The following is a 17,262-nucleotide window of genomic DNA, read 5'->3' as shown; positions in this document are numbered from 1 at the left end:
TCTACAGGGGTGAGCCTCCCCACCTCCCCCAGACAACCCAGGGCAGTTCTTGATGACCTACTATGCAGAACCTTTCTGTGCCTCACAGTGTGACCGACCGGCTTATCGGCCCTGCCTCCACTACTCCACCCCTTCCATTGTGTTTTGAGGCTAATTATCTTTTCCTCTGCTCTGCGGCATAAACCACAGGGAGGTGACTTAGGTGTTCACACTAGCGTTTTATCAGAATCATAGTCTCGTGGAGTGTAAGCACTGCCATGCATCTGAAAGATCATCTGGAACCATGAGCGATTCACAATCTCTTTTCCACCCAGCCCTCTAACAGGATGAAACACACTTCGATCAGGAGGAGGAACCCTTCTAAAGCGGTGATTCTAACTGGGGGTAGGGTGGGGGGGGGTCACATTCGGAATCACAGAGGGCTGGGGGAGGTACCTGTCAGGTTTGCTTTGTGTCATCTAGAAGGCAGAGGTCTGGGGGAAAGGCAACACAGGGCAGATACATTTTGATAAAGGTGACCAAGGACAGCCTGAACGACACAGCTAGAAGCAGTCCCGAACCCCCTACACCCCATGGTTCTGATATCCCTTTGTCTGTGCCGAGAAACACCAACCAAGTTAACAACTAATTGTTTAGATGTGGGAAGCCAGGGAGACCCAATGATGGGAAGCAACCAGAAACACACAGAAAAGAGACAATGCTTTGTGTCAAATTCAGGTCCCTGACTCCCAACCCAGGTTAGGATGTAGCACAGTACATAGCTGCCTAAAAAGGACTATGCTTTCTGAAGGAGAGGAGTAAAGGTATTGATCCGTTCAATCATTAATATGATATTGTGGGGTGAGGTGCGTCTGGGTAGCTCAGTCGATTAAGCGTCCGACTCTTGATTTCGGCTCTGGCTGTGAGCTCATGGTTCACGGGTTTGAGCCTCACGTTGGGCTCTACACTGACAGGGTGGAGCCTGCTTGGGATTCTCTCTCTCCCTTTCTCTCTGCCCAACCCCCTCCCTCCCCACCCACTGGCACCGTCTCTCTCTCTCTCAAATAGATAAACTTAAAAATAAAATAAAATAAATGTGGGATGAAGAAGGAGCCCAGGAGAGAGGTGGGAAAGGCAGGGGACCGCGGGCATCATCAGCTAGAGCTAGGGAAGTGGAGCCGTGCGGCTGGGAGGGCAGAGGCTGTTCTCCAGGATCTGCAGGCTGGGAAGGAGAGGGCTGCAGGGCTGAGGGCCCGCGCTGGGACACCTCTCTCCAGCTCCCTAGTCACTGACATCATGTTGGTCACGCACCAGCTCTAGCACTTGCCAGCTGAGTGACTCCGGCAGGTTGCCTAAATCTCGCTGTGCTTCAGTTTCGTCTTTCGTAAAAACGAAGACGGCAACGAAAGTCCTCATCTGCCAGGGGACTGTGGGGATCAAGCGAGGCAGTTGAGTGTGAAGTGGTAGAAGGTGATCTACTGTGTGAACAACAATGAGTGTATCGCCCTGGCTGGTTTAAGGGTGCCCAGAAAGCCAAACAAAGAATGTCAGGGTTGTTAGAAAACGGGAGCAGTTACCGTGGAGAAAATGTATCAAAGTAAAGGGGGTGGGAGGCGGGGGGAGAGGGGAGGTTGACCAGAGCCACCAGAGTCTGTCTTGGGCAAATCAGTGAAGGGGGGGGCTTGAGTGTTAAGGCCTCTCACATAGCTGTCAAGCTTGGTACCAAACGATTTTCATTCTTTTTCTCCAAGCCCTCCCTGCTCGTAGAGCCTTCCTCCCACCTCCCAGGTATCCGCTCCCATCCCACCCTTTGGCCGTAGGTACAACCTCCCGCCACCTGGTGTGGTTCCCTCACGCAAGGACACTTGTGTTTGCAACTTTACCGACAGTGGCCCTCAGACCTTCCCTGCGCTCAGATCCCTGCCTGTCCCCTGCTAGGTGACAGACGGCTGCATCGAGGAACAAATCCTAGACATTCGTGGCATACTGCTTTCTGAGTGCCAGAGTGGCCTTCATCACCATTTCAGGCGACGGTCACAAAGTTTGAAATTGGTATTCTAGGCAAATATGTGGTTTGGGATCAAAGGAAAGCAAAGTGCTCATCAGGAAGGATTCCTGGTCATAGCAGATCGAGCTATTTCTTTCCCAGGGTGACGTTCACCACGCCCAGTTTCCTCTGCCTATATGCCCCAAAGACACCCCCCATGCCATCTGTCCCAAACTGATGGCACCATCATATCTTCAAAACCAGCTTCCCCTTTGTTCCTTTTCACAGGTGCTGGCAGCCCCCACGATTAATCAAATCTGAAACGGGTCGTTCATTCTTGATTCCCCCCTCTTCCTGAACACCCTGCCACCATTCAACCGCGTCTGCTAAATTTGGGTGACCAAGTGCTATGGTCTGATAGGTTGTGTTACCCCCAAATTGATATGTTGAAATCCTAATCTGCAATGAGATGGTATTTGGAGGTGGGGCCTTTGGGAGGTACTTAGACCATAAGACTAGCACCCTCACGAATGCAACTAGTGTTCTTATATAAGAGACCCGATGAGAGAGCTCCCAAGCCCCCTTGTGCCATGTGAGGATACAAGAAGTCTGTGACCTGGAAGAGGGCCCTCAACTGACCATGCTGCCACCCCGGTCTTGGGCTTTCGGCTTCTAAAATTATGAGAAGTTTCTGTTGTGTATAAGCCACCCAGGCTGTGGTATTTTGTTCGAGCAGCCTGAATGGACTAAGGCACCAACTGTCCCAGTTTTCCTGGGACTGAGGAATTTCCCAGGATGTGAGAGCTTCAGTGACAACATTAGGGAAGTGTCATGGACGGAATGTTCTAGGCAAAATTCTGGGAAGGATGTGACCCTTAAGCATTCGTATAGCAGTCAGTGTTATGCCACATCCATGTCTCTCAGAATTTGGGGGCTCTTGTTAACATCCACTGCAAGTCTCTGCCTCTGAACTTAGGGGCTTCTCCCCCCACCCCTGCCCAACCTCCGAAATCTCTGCCCACCTGCACGTAGATCAGAAGTGCTAGGAAACGGGGCTTCTGGGTGGCTCAGTCAGTTAAACGTGAGACTTCAGCTCAAGTTATGATCTCACAGTTTGTGAGTTCAAGCCCCATGTTGGGCTCTGTGCTGACAGCTCAGAGCCTGGAGCCCGTTTCAGATTCTGTGCCTCCTTCTCTGTCTGCCCCTCCCCCACTCACGCTTTGTCTCTCTCTGTCTCTCAAAAAGAAACAAACATTATGGAATTTTTCCTAAAAAAAAAAAAAAAAAAAAAAAAAGCGTTAGGAAACTCTGAGCCTTGGGAGCAGTTCTCTGGAGTGGTGTACAAATGCCCCAGCCCCCTCTCTTTGGAAAGGATAATTTGGAGATGTGTTATTTTACATCATCTCTCAGTTTCACCACACATTTAAGCAGGTGATTCGCTGCCTGCCCCTCTCTCTGGGTCGCTTCCCTGCCCGTGCTCCCTGTAATTCTCAGATAAACCACTTGCCCCCCAGTCTGCTTCCGGGGAAGTCCAAGCAAAAACAGTCACCCGAGGAGAAGCCCTACGCCTCACATTGGAGCTTGTAGATCAGGACTATTCAATAGAGCTTCCTGCGCGATGGGAATGTTCTAGATCTTTGCTGTCCATAGCGAGAGTCACTGGCCACGGAGAGCTATGAAGCATTTGAAATGTGGCTAGTGTGACTGATAGGCTGAATTTTCAAGTTTACTCAATTTTAACTAACTTATACTTTACTAGCCACATGTAGCTTGTGACTATCATATCGGATAGCACACATTAGGGGTCAACCATACCTTTCTCTTTATAGAAGTAAAAAGTGTTTTGACTTCTTAAAAAACAAGGGTTGGGGATTGATAAGAAGAAGGGGTGTGGAAGAGGTGGGGTGAAAACCCCGGTTTTTGAGAATTCCCTTTCCCCTGGGTCTGTGGAAAAAAGTTGTGTAGTTGGAGGATGATTCACTGATGCTGTCCATAAAAGATAGGACTCACAAATCATAGACTTACCTGCGTTAATTATAAATAAGGCTGGCACCCCTCAGGATGCTCTTAGGTCTTGTAATTAGTTCATATAAAATCACTCAAGTGTTCTCTCGGTAAAGTTCAAGCTACATCCAAGCTACTTTAGTATGTCTTGTTCTTTCAGCTACATGTTCTTAGAGACGAGGTTTCCCATGACCTTGGGTTTATTAGGTCACCATGAGAGGTTGAGAACAACCTCCTTGGCAGGCACGTTGAATACATCTTCCTAGGAGAGAGTGTTTGCTAATAACCATTTGTAGTGCTGAGAAAAAAATAAAATCTCTTCCCAAAGTCAGGCTGTTCACACAAACCAAGGGCCCTTGTAATTATGCAGAGTTTTGTGTTGTGACCGGTTGTGCCTCTTGCTGTTGTTAAGACAGAGGTAAGTGCTTGGGCTTTGGGCCACCATGACCTAGGGCAGACACCTGACACTTCCTCTATGTGACTGTGACCCTTCGTCACTTAATCTTTCCCCATCTGTACAATGGGCATAATAGTTGTCCCTAATACCTGCCCCACTGCAGCGGTGTGAAAAGAGCAAACGAAGCAATGGAAGGAGAGGTCGGCACATTGCCTGGCATCCAGAAGGCACTCGGTAATTAACATCACCTTCACCAGTGGCAGCCCACAGACCCGAGTTCCGATCCCAGATCCTGTGACCTTAGCCAAGTTGCCTAACCTCTCTGTGTCTCCATTTCCTCATTTTTATTTATTTATTTATTTATTTATTTATTTATTTATTTAACCTTTATTTATTTTTGAGACAGGGAGAGACAGAGCATGAACTGGGGAGAGGGTCAGAGAGAGGGAGACACAGAATCCGAAACAGGCTCCAGGCTCTGAGCTGTCAGCACAGAGCCCGACGCGGGGCTTGAACTCTCACGGACCACGAGATCATGACCTGAGCCGAAGTCGGACGCTCAACCGACTGAGCCACCCAGGCGCCCCTCCATTTCCTCATTTTTAAAGTAGGGATGATCTCTAGCTTGAAGGATAGCGTAGAACACAGATCATTCGTAGGCAGTACTTGGTATGCAAATTGGTACTAATTATGTAATTATTATTCTACCCTTTCCCCCCTGTAGTAATAGGCACATGGTGGAAATGGAATGAACACTTTCTAACTTGATTTTTCCCTCCTCTGCTGAAAAATGCTAGGCCTCTTTGAAATCACATTAGTGAACTCTGAAATTTGAGTTGCAGTCTATCAAGCTACGTCAAGGGTATTCCCTCATTTGACTTCTTGTTTTTTTCTGATTGTAGTCAGCGATACATTTTGTATTTTATATGACAATTTCAGTCATTTTTTGGGAGGGGGCTAGGAATAAACCAACATTATATGAGTACTTTGTGTCCAGCCCTGGGTCCAGATTTACCTATATAGTCTCATTTTGTCTTCATAACAATTCTTCGTTGTTCCTCTAAGGGGCTAGTCTCATACCCATTTCAAAGGTAGGGAAACCGAGGCAAAGGGTGGCTAAATGGGTGGTACAAGATCATACAGGGCAAAGCCATGTTTCAAAGCCAAGCTGTCTCTCTCCAGAGCCCCAGGTCTCTGGTCGTCTGCTATCTCCACACGATGTGAGCTTTTCCTCTTCCTCAAGGGGCTCAATCCTGGCAAAATCTTGTTAACACGAGGGTGGCCACATCCACTTAAGCTCTTCTGAGTGTCTCTGTTCTTTCCTCTCCTTGACCCGCTAGATCCCAGCAGCAGTTCAGGCCCTGGTCTCCCTGCCCTCGAGATCTAGGTGGACAGCAGCTGTCCCCACTTGTCACATCATGGCGGTAGATCCTGTGCTTGCTTCTCTGTGGTTAAAGAGCTCAGTGAAGCATATAATGCTATAATGGATTTCCAGTTGCTTTAGCTAACATCCTAGCTCTGGTTTCCTGCTCTGGTTCCACTGCAGGCCTTTACCATTCTGATGCAGACCAGGTAGCACAGATTGGGGGGTAAGTGGTAATGCGGTGCGTGCATGCTGCAGGGAGTCAAAAGCAGGTTTTTGGTTCGGTCTAATCTCTCTTGTCTGTCTCTATCTGTCTCTCTCTCCAACAAACTGTTTATTACACAGACACAAATGTGTTGCAAAACTCCCCCTTTTCAAAAGCAAGATGGGGGCGCCGGGTGGCTCAGTCAGTTGAGCGTCCGACTTCAGCTCAGGTCATGATCTCGCGGTCCGTGAGTTCGAGCCCCGCGTCGGGCTCTGGGCTGATGGCTCGGAGCCTGGAGCCTGCTTCCGATTCTGTGTCTCCCTCTCTCTCTGCCCCTCCCCCATTCATGCTCTGTCTCTGTCTCAAAAATAAATAAACTTAAAAAAAAAGAAAAAGCAAGATGGCGGCTCATTTCCAGGCTGCTCTGGTGGGTTGAACAATAACCATATATGGGCCAGATCCGGGCTGCATGTCACATAATTCACATTCTTGGCTTCTTGAGTCACTGTCATTATCTAACCTTTCCAGAGAGCCTGCAGTGTGTGGGCATGGATGGACAGGAAATCAGATAAGCCCCATCTGTGTGCGCATCTGCTTGGGGACCTCTTTACCTGTTTCTGGAGAAAGAGTTTCACATTTGCAGTAACATGACTGAAAAATTCTTGCCTTAGAATCTAAGGCCTCTTTAACTCTGGAGGGAACTATCAGAGGTTCCAAATAGAGACAGATTGTAAAACTGTTCTACAGTGAGAATCATTCTCCGAATCCAGTCTTCATGCCAAACCTCTTCCTATTCCCTTTAATCTCAAAACTATTGAGACAGATTCTTCTTCTGCCCTCAGTCCAGCCCTCTTCAAACTGGAAGCACCTTTGGAAGCTTTCTTTTGGAAAGTTATCCCTACGTGGTGGAACGCGTCCATGCCCCTCTCCTTATCTGTCCGTGTGCCCCCCACCCCCATCTTTGCCCCCTGGTTTGTGTAGAAAGCCTTAATAAGAAACAGTCTGTGAGAGTTTTCCAGGGCTCTGCAGTGAGGTGACGTGGGGGAGCTCATCCCATCCCAATGGTCCCTGTGTGAGGTCCAGGCTTAGGGTTGGGATACCCACATTCTCCTGAGGAACTGGTTGGCTACTATCCTAGGGACCCTGTCAGCTAACTCTGGGCTCACGCACTTGGAGGCCCATGGGGCATTTCCCATGAGGAGCGTGGGCTGGGTGGGCCATGTGAGAACTGAGAGCACGTGAGTCCTTCAGAGGGGAGCTGTTAGCTCCAGCTGATGCTGCCATCTGGGAAGGCAGGCCCAGTATTGTTGTACCTTCCATATCTTCTGATTGTTTTTTTTTAAAGAGAAGCCAGAAATGCTTTCCAACAATAGGAAATGTCTCAATTTGTTAAGGTTGGCGACCATCCAACTGAAACATAAACAAATAGTACTGGAAGGACCCAAACAACATATCAGTGGGCCACATTTGGCCCACAAGCCGCCATTTGCAACTTTAGGCAAACCCTCCTGGCATTGACTACTGAACCCACATGCGTGGCCTACACTTCGCAAGCCTAGAGGATGTTGTGGCATGCATTTTTTTACTCGATAGTATTTCAGGCTTCACCTTCTGTATCCTTGTTTCCGTTTCTGTTTTCGCCATCCTCATCACTTAATCCTGTTGAATATTATCTTGTTAAATTGCATGTGCCACTGAAGAGAGCTTTCTGGAATAAGAAAGCGAAGTCATCCACTACTTATCTGCAGCACGCCTTTCTGCCCTGTTTCCCCACGCCTGCTCGTTTGGACAGGTCTTCAGATGAATGCCAATTAGTCTAAGACAATCATAGTAACTCCACTCCTCTTGCCAATGACTGGGTTGGGCATGGTCATGTGACATACCTCTGACCAACGAGATATAAGATAAAATCGGAGGGAAGGGGATGCACCATGGGAAAGTTTTCCTTGGTGAAAAATCTCCTGAGTTCCTGATGCCCTTGTCAGTCCCAGAGCTAGCAACCCAGGGCCTCCCTCCCTCTGCATCTGGTCAGGTGAAATAGTTAGTTTTTCTTCATATTGAAGCTACTTTTGGTCAGGTTTTTCTATTGTTTGCTACCAAAAGCATCCAAACTGATACAGAAAAGAAAATTTCTGGGTCCCGAACCATACTCCACTCAAGAGATGAGATGACTTATCTATCAGTGGGCCCAGGCTGACTGCCCCTTGAGGCCTCTTACATGGAGAAAACCGAAGACTCTGCCCTCTCTGCCAGGTACTTGGGAACAGATCACAGGCACATTCATTTGGCGACATTTACCAAATGCCTACACGTGCAACACTCACCTCCAACAACCATGTGGGTAGGGGCAGGAGGCACCAGATGTGTGACAACCTCACAGAATTCCAAAGATGAAAGCTGGAGGGAGTCCTTGCTTAAAAGGGCCAGGTGAATACATTTTCATCTCACAACCTCTCGGGATTCCCAAACCGTCAGGATTGGGCCAGCTTGGGCCTCCCTCCTTTCTTGTAGCAACATTTTAGCCTCTTACTCTACCACCAACTAGAAAGTGTGGTTAGAGACACCTGGCAGAGGCGTCCAGGGCTTAGCCAGCCCTAAAGGGGCTGCAGTGAGGAGACGTGGAGGGTGTTCACTACATTCCACAGCGGCCACCCTATGGTCTGGGAGTCCTTCTCCCTAACTCTAGGTTCCTCCCAATACCTTCCATCTCCTGAACCCATTAAGGCCACAGAAAACCCTACGAGGAATGATGATAATACTAACAGCAGCAGTAATGGTAGGAATGATTAATCCCGAGTAGGACTGTGTGCGTCAGACCCTGTCCTAAGTGCTTTACTTCTATTAGCTCGTGTAACTCTCGCAGCAACTCACGACTTAGGGGATAAGTTGTCCCCATTGTACACATGAGGGACCTGGGGCCCAAGTCACATAGCTAGTCCCCTCACAAAGCAGGGATTCGAAGTGAGGGGGTATGGTTCCAGGGTTTGTGCTAACACTGTCCCACCCAGGGCTAATTGTGACCACTGCTGGCATGGGAAGAGGGGATAGGAAAACGTTTACTTCTCACTCTCTGCATGACTTGGATTTTTTAAAAAATCTTGAACATGCACTACTTTGGGCTGGGTTAAAAATATTAGACATGACAGCGACCACACACTCTTGGGAGCATGTGTCTAAAGATTGTACACCTTAACCTCTGACCTGCTGCCCCTCGTACAAGCCTATGTGTCCCATTCCTCCAAATTTCTACCATCCTCCACACTGAGGAGACACTAGAAGAAGAGAGATAAAGGGTGGATTCTACAGGAACCATATGGTCCCCAGATAACCTTGGCTAGAGCACCTCTGACCCGGGGAAGGGGTGAAGTGGAGAATTAGTCAAGTAAAGATGCAAGGAAGGTGAACTTGGGCGGGGCATTTGTCTTTGCTCTTGGATTGCAGGGTTTATAGCATGAGGGTCAGAAGCTACTGATACGTTTCTACAAAGCGAGCATCTGATTTCTTGGGTAGGTGTCTTTCTTCATTTAGATGCATGTACCAGTATTATGGCTATGTAACAGTTACCCCCTCAGTTCGGTGGCATAAACAGCTACCCATCACGCTTATGGGTTCTGTGGGTCAGAAATCCAGCCGAGGCAGAATGGAGATAACTTGTTGTGTCTGCTCTGCAGTGCTGGGCCTCAGCTGGAAGCCTTGAAGGCTGAGAGCTGGGATCCTCTGAAGGCTCCTTCACTTGCGTGTCTGGTGGTCGGTGCTGCCTGTTGGCCGAAGGTCTCAGTTCCTCTCCATGTGATCTCTCTACTTGGACTAGTCTTGGCTTCCTCACTGCATGGTGGCTGGATTCCAGAAGTGAACATTGAGAAGATGGCGGGGAAGGGAAGAAGAGAGAGAAATGCAAGCACCAAGTGGAAGCTTTACCCTTCTTGGGATCTAGCAGCCTAAGTCACACAGTTTCACTTCCGCCATTCCCCAGTAGTCAGCACAGTCACAGGCTCGTGCCTAGACTCAAGGGAAAGGAAAACAGACTCTACCTCTCAGTGACTGGGTGTCAGTCGCACTGTAAGAAGGACATGCTGTATGAGATAGATATCTCCATCTTTGGAAAACCATCTGTCCTGTCATATGATGATGACAGCAGCAGTAGAATGTCAGGTGTCATCGACCAGAGAGACCACCCGCCCCTGTTATAGCTTTGAAAACACTCCTCACACTAGTTTTAACAATTACCCATCCTACAGGTGTGCTATTTCAAAGGGGCACATGCACCCCCATGTTTATAGCAGCACTATCAACAATAGCCAAAGGATGGAAAGAGCCCAAATGTCCATTGACAGAAGAATGGATAAAGAGGATGTGGTATATGTATAATGGAGTATCACTCGGCAATCAAAAAGAATGAAATCTTGCCATTTGCAACTACATGGATGGAACTAGAGGGTATCGTGCTAAGTGAAATTAGTCAGAGGAAGACAAAAGTCCTATGACTTCACTCATATGAGGACTTTAAGACACAGAACAGATGAACACAAGGGAATGGAAGCAAAAACAATATAAAAACAGGGAGGGGGACAAAACATAAGAGACTCCTAAATATGGAACAAACAGAGGGTTTCTGGAGGGGTTGGGGGAAGGGGGATGGGCTAAATGGGTAAGGGGCACTAAGGAATCTACTCCTGAAGTCATTGTTGCACTATATGCTAACTAACTTGGATGTAAATTTAAAAAATAAAAATAAATAAAAATAAAATAAACAAGTAAATAATGCATTTAATTTGTTAAAAAAAAACAAACAATTACCCATCCTTCCCTTCCATCAGAGTCTTGTTCTGAGCCAGTTAATCTGAGAAACCGGTCTCTGTTCACGGATGCTAATGGGTTACTCATCTCATAAGACCTAACTACAACTAATAGGGACCTGCTTTCTGGAGACATGGTTACTTAGCCTAAGAAGTGACTTAATAATGGTCCCAGAGGAAGGGAGTGGGCACAACTGGCTCTCTTTTGGTGCCGCTCAGCTCATACTGAGTAGACAGCCACTTGTCTCTCTGAATGCCAAGCAAGGATCTGTATGACAGTTCAATTAGTGTAAGATTGCTAAGAGCAGGTATTCACTGCATACCTGAGCGTGTAGAGGGGAGCACACAGAAGTCCTTTATCTTCTGGATCAAAGATGTTAACAATAATGGTGTTTGAGTGGTAGAATTGGGAGTAATTTTTGTTCTCTAATTTTCTCTATTTTCTAATTTTTTTCATGAGTACGTATTACTTTTATTTTATTATTTTTTTTTTAACGTTTATTTATTTTTGGGACAGAGAGAGACAGAGCATGAACGGGGGAGGGGCAGAGAGAGAGGGAGACACAGAATCGGAAACAGGCTCCAGGCTCCGAGCCATCAGCCCAGAGCCCGACGCGGGGCTCGAACTCACGGACCGCGAGATCGTGACCTGGCTGAAGTCGGACGCTTAACCGACGGCGCCACCCAGGCGCCCCTATTTTATTATTTTTTAATGTTTATTTATTTTGAGAGAGAGAGAGAGACAGAGTGCAAGCAGGGGAGGGGCAGAGAGAGAGGGAGACACAGAATCCAAAGCCGGCTCCAGGCTCTGAGCTGTCAGCACAGAGCCCGATGCGGGGCTCGAACCCATCAGCGGTGAGATCATGACCTGAGCTGAAGTCGAACGCCCAACAGACTGAGCCACCCAGGCGCCCCTGTATTACTTTCATAATAAAAGAAAGAACATTTTTAAAACTTTCATCAGTAACAGGCCGACACGAAACCATGGCTCCAACCCTTCTCTGTCACTATCATTGTGACCTCTGCCAGGGCCCTAGAGAGACAGCTCTCTGACTTTGTTCCCACAGGTGTCGATGTTGACACCATACCTAACTCCTGCTCCATCACAAGGTTGTCACAATTATCTCATGGATGAGCAAATGCAAAACATTTGGAAAAGGCATTATTGCAAAGATACTATTTCTTGCTATTGGCCCTTTTTCCCCCTGAATAAGCTAGACTTCCCCAAAACGATAAAAGTGAAGCCAAGTTGTTTACTTGTTTACCCTAACATCCATGGCCATTGCAGAGGCAGACGCCGAAATATAGGTTTCACAACATATTTAGAAATCCTGTGAAGCTCCTATCACAAATAGAATTTCCTTTAGCATTTTCTTCTTTGGCCTTCTCGACATCTATCTTACAACTCTATGCAGCACCTGTGAGCTAATAAATAATGTATTCAAAGAATTCTGCAAATCCAGAAAGGTCACCATTTGTACACCATCAGTCTATCAACAGAAATTTTTGGCTTAAAGTAAAAAAGCAGGCTTATTTTGGTGACTGGTGACTTGGAATACCAGCTGCAAAAAAGGAATGGGAAATGAAGACCTGCCACCTAATCCCTTTCCAAATATTCATTTAAAGTCCAACTTTCATCAGAGTGGGTGAGTCTTCATGGGTGAAACCTTGCCAGATGGATTGCTGGTGGGAATGCAAACTGGTGCAGCCACTCTGGAAAACAGTATGGAGGTTCCTCAAACAGTTAAAAATAGAACTACCCTAGGACCCAGCAATTGCACTACTAAGTATTTATCCAAAGGATACAGACAGGTATGCTATTTCGAAGGGGCACCTGCACCCCGATGTTTGTAGCAGCACTATTGACAATAGCCAAATTATGGAAAGACCCCAAATGTCCATCGACAGATGAAAGGATAAAGAAGACGTGATATATATATATATATATATATATATATATATATATACACAATGGACTATTACTTGGCAGTCAAAAAGAATGCAATCTTGCCATTTGCAACAACATGGAGGGTATTATGCTAAGCGAAATTAGTCAGAGAAGGACAAATATCACATGACTTCATTCATACGTGGAATTGAAGATACAAAACAGATGAAAATAAGGGAAGGGAAGCAAAATAATATAAAAACAGGGAGAGGGGCAAAACATAAAGAGACTCTTAAATGCAGAGAACAAACTGAGGGTTGATGGAAGGGTTGCTGGAGGGGTTGGGCTAAATGGGTAAGGGGCATTAAGGAGGACACTTGTTGGGATGAGCCCTAGGTGTTATATGTGGGGGATGAATCACTGGCTTCTACTCCTAAAATCATTATTGCACTGTACGCTAACTAACCTGGATGTAAATTTAAAAAATTAAATTAAAAAAAAAAAGAAAGCTTGCCAGATGGGTACATGAAGATTGGGAAAGCGGCATAACCTGGAATTGAGACGAGTTGGGTTGCTACAAGCCTTCATTAAGAACTGAGGGTATGGAGGCCCCTGGGTGGCTCAGTCAGTTACGCATCCAACTTCCTCCTAGGTCGTGATCTTGTGGTTCATGAGTTCAAACCCTGTGTCGGGCTCTGTGCTGACAACTCAGAGCCTGGAGCCTGCTTCAGATTCTGTGTCTCCCTCTCTCTCTCTGCCCCTCCCCATCTCGTACTCTGTCTCTCTTTCAAAAATAAATAAACATTAAAACAATTTTTTTAAAATAAAAAGAACGGAGAGTATGCACAGCCTGCCGTGGGTGTCAGCTCTGTTATGGCCTGCAGTCCCAGGCCCTGCCTGCCTCGTGGCACAGCTGAAGAGGTTAATGACCCCGCAGAGACTCAGGACCACTCACCACCAGCTCCTTGGGTCCCAGAGCAATCCTGACTGAGGCCCTAAGCCTTGCACAGAAGCCCCATCCTTGCCCCCAAGCTGGGAATGACTTGTATCGATGACTTCAGTCTCACCGGTTTCTTATGTTTCAGCGGCCCCACTCTTCCCTCGTCCTGTGCCGTGAACATGACCTGCAACAGGCACTCTCACCCAGAATCCATGAAATAGACGATATCCCCATTCTCCCAATGAGGAATGTAATTTAGAGTCGTCAGAGGACTCGCCAAAGGCACACACCAATGGCAAAGTCAAGTGTGCCCGTGTGCAGCCCTGCGTCCCCAGCTCCCGCTGGATCCCCGGGGTGAGCTTCCACCCCCTCCTTCCGCCCTCACCGTCTCCGTTCAGTAGCACCTGTGTCTTCTCCAGGGCACGTCACTGTTGCTTCTTGTGTGCTGTGGGCTTGGCCGCTTCAGAGGTATAATCACTGGGTGCCAGGGAATTTGGTCTGGAGAAATTTCACCTTATCAGGAGAAAGGAACACTTTCATTCCTTTCTCCACCTGAACAAACACAGCTCACCACCGGAAAACACAGTATTGGCAATTTCCCCTTCTCTCCAGGCCGTGGGATGCCCTCCGGTCTCTGACTTCCAATATCTGGCCTAGGATGCAGCCGGTTTCTTTCAAAATAAGGGGTCCTGTCTTTGGAAGATGGCACCCTGACCTCACAAGAGCTGTGCTAACCGTACTCAGAGCAACTCTCGCAGTGAAAAGGTGAAAACCTCAAGCACAGAAAAGCCTCCTGGATCTCTCCTGCTGTCCTTAAACAGGGTGGTCCGGCAGGGAAGTCTGATTTGTATTGTTTTCAAAACCTAACATTCTGTTTGTTTTCCATCAGGGTAGGCTAGTCAACAGTGAGCAAAGCCTTTCTTATGGCTAAGAACACAGGGAGAATTCTAAACCAGTTTTTAAAATTGAAAATGGACATCCGGCCCAGGAATCTTACTCTACAAGACAGAAATACGTGTTTGCATGTTCTGTCTCAGTTGCTTGAGAAGAGGCTCCCGTATCTTGTGACCAAAGGCCTCTGGTCCCAGAGGCTGTGTGGGTCTGGTTCCTGACAGGCCTAGAATTCCAGCTTCTAATCTTTTGCAGACCTCAGTATGGACAGACTAAACTTGAAATGTCTGCAAAGGCACTACACGTGCTGGCTCTTTTCTGGGCTCAAGTTCATGCCTTGATTGCATGAACTGTCTTCCCTGGAGAGGCCGACTTATTCCGCTCCAGCTCTTTAATCATTGTTTGTACGAGGCTTGATCAAACTTTCTGAAGGGCAATTGGTTTTAAATGGGCAGTCACAGGCTCAGCTGAGGTCTAAAAAATACATTTTCATTCTATTGTAGTGGCAGGATACACAGAAAATTGCACGGGGATCAGAGAAAGCAAGAGAGGGGAGGGTCAGCTCAGGACAGGAAGAGAATACATGTGTCCACAAATTACATAATCTACAATTACGTAATACATCAGCAAGTAACACTCTAGGTCCCAAACTCTCTGGGAGGAAAAAAATAATAACTTGTTTTCCTCTTCCCTTGTCCTTTTCTTCCTTCTCAACAGTGAAAATGAGTTATGATGCAAAATCATATTGCTCGAAACCTGTTATCAACACCCACCCTTGGAGACAATATTAAACAAGCAGAGAATGACTATTCTCCATTTAATTCTCCTCTAACACCGTTACTATAACTACCACTACTAAGTACGACATCCGGATAGGCCTTCTCAGATTACAAAACTCTTCTTATTCCATTTGTCACTCCAAAAAAACTCTGACTCTTTGTTGCCATGATCCTCACTTCGGAGATGAGTCAATCCGTCAGTTTCTCGCTATGTAGACAGGAAAGGTCCAAATCTACACTCTCTGATGATACTGTGGATTGGGATTTGGGGATGGCTGCCCCCTCCGTTTCTACCCTTAGCCCCTCTAGAGAGTGACTAGCACACCGTGTGTGAGTAGTGGCCACCAAATTCTGTCTGGTCATCGAATTGTTGCAGAACAGACTTAAACCTAGAGGTTTAACACCACAACCGCTTTCTTGTATGTCACAATTTTGTAGATCAGGAATTCAGAGAGGACTTGATAAGGTGGTTCTTCTGCCTGTGGTGTAGACTGGGTCATTCGGTGGTATTCAGCCGGAGCGAGCTGGTCTGGAAGATCCACGACAGCTTGCTCACATAAATGGTGCCCTGGCAGGGATAGCTGGGAGGCTGTGGCTTTCTTCCTCTCCCAGAAACCTCCAGACCTCTCCATGCAATCTCCCCAGCAAGGTTGTTGGACTTGTTACGTGGAAGATTAGGCCTCCAGATCCAGTGTTCTGGGAGACAGGAAGTGAAAGCTGTCTGACTCCTAAGGCCTGGACACGGTCAAAGCAGTCCTAGACCCTGCCCCGATTTGAGAGGGATGGCAAATGTACCTAATGTGTTTGCACAACCCCATAGAAACCACAGAAGTCCAAGACTGAAGCTATTTGATGATGATGTCTCAAGAGTTGTCTATGGATACTCACAGTTTTGAACAATTTTGATTCACAAGGGAGAAAAATGCATATTATCTGCTTCGGGGCCCACAAATTTCTACCCTTCAACAAATGACCAGCCTTGGATTTCCCAGAGTACATGTATGTGACTGTCAACTGGCCACCCCCAAGAAGACTAAAAGAAGAGAGAGTTCTGGGGTGGTTTATGAGGCCTGGATTTTCAACAGCTTGTTCCTTCCCTTAAGCAATGCCTGAATCCTGATCCCCTGAACTGTAAATATTACCATATATGGCAAAAAAAAGAGACTTTGCAGATGTGTTTAAATGAAAGATTTTGAGATGGAGAGATCATCCTAATGACCTGCGGGTGCCCAACATGATCACAAGGATCCTGATAGTAGGAAGGCAGGAGACCAGGGCGGGTAGCAGGCGATGTGATGCAGAAGCAAGTGGTCTGAGTGATGTGAGGAAGGGACCACGAGCCAGGGAATGTGGCCGGACTCTAGGAGCTGGGAGAGGCAAGGAACGCATTTTCGGTTAGCGCTTCTAGAAAGTACCAGGCCTGCCAACATCTTGATTTTAGTGCTGTAAAATACATTTTAGATTTCTGATCTCTAGAACCATACCGTGATAAATGTGTGTTGTTTTAAGCCGCCGAGTTTGACCAATGAGTTACAGTAGCAGAAGGAGACTACAACCTTCCTCTAAAGCATAGCTAAGAGATTACAACATCTCATGGGATTTGTATCAACAAAGGAGTCAACCTAATAAATAAAATATAGCAAAATCTTCTGCCCAGCGAGAAGTTACAATTTAGCATTCTACCCTCCACTAGATCCCTGTTAACGCCCTGCACTCTTGGATTTACTCTCCCTTCCTTTCTAAGGGGAACCTCTTCCAGGGAAAAGAATGAAAAGTAACCAAGAGCTAAAGACCATCTTCTAATGACGGAGGGAAGGAAGAACAGTGGATTTTGTTTTTGTTAAATAACACTTCTAAACTCAAAAGAGTGGTTTGACTGGGTGGGGGAGGGTATCTCTTTTAAGAACAAGGCCATTAGGGGCGCCTGGGTGGCGCAGTCGGTTAAGCGTCCGACTTCAGCCAGGTCAGATCTCGCGGTCCGGGAGTTCGAGCCCCGCGTCGGGCTCTGGGCTGATGGCTCAGAGCCTGGAGCC

General features: G+C 47.1%; 1 protein-coding gene across 4 annotated transcripts in view; it reads right to left on the bottom strand.

Annotated features, from left to right (window-relative positions):
• LOC147571941 (uncharacterized) overlaps window positions 1-17,262 on the bottom strand; it is a 241,017-nt gene that overhangs the window by 59,027 nt on the left and 164,728 nt on the right. For 3 of the 4 annotated variants that reach the window (XM_086695143.1, XM_086695144.1, XM_086695145.1), the window contains one exon: window positions 13,945-14,072. The gene's annotated coding sequence lies outside the window, so the exon portion shown is untranslated. Of the gene's footprint in view, window positions 1-12,713; window positions 13,744-13,944; window positions 14,073-17,262 lie in introns of those variants that run through there. The other variant, XM_086695146.1, reaches the window with a different exon arrangement.

This window comes from Puma concolor, chromosome F2 (genome assembly GCF_028749965.1).
Source record: "Puma concolor isolate L17-30 chromosome F2, mPumCon1.1.hap2, whole genome shotgun sequence".
NCBI lineage: Eukaryota > Metazoa > Chordata > Mammalia > Carnivora > Felidae > Puma > Puma concolor.
Note: the sequence above shows the minus strand (reverse complement) of the source record. Positions and strands in the feature narration are given on the sequence as shown.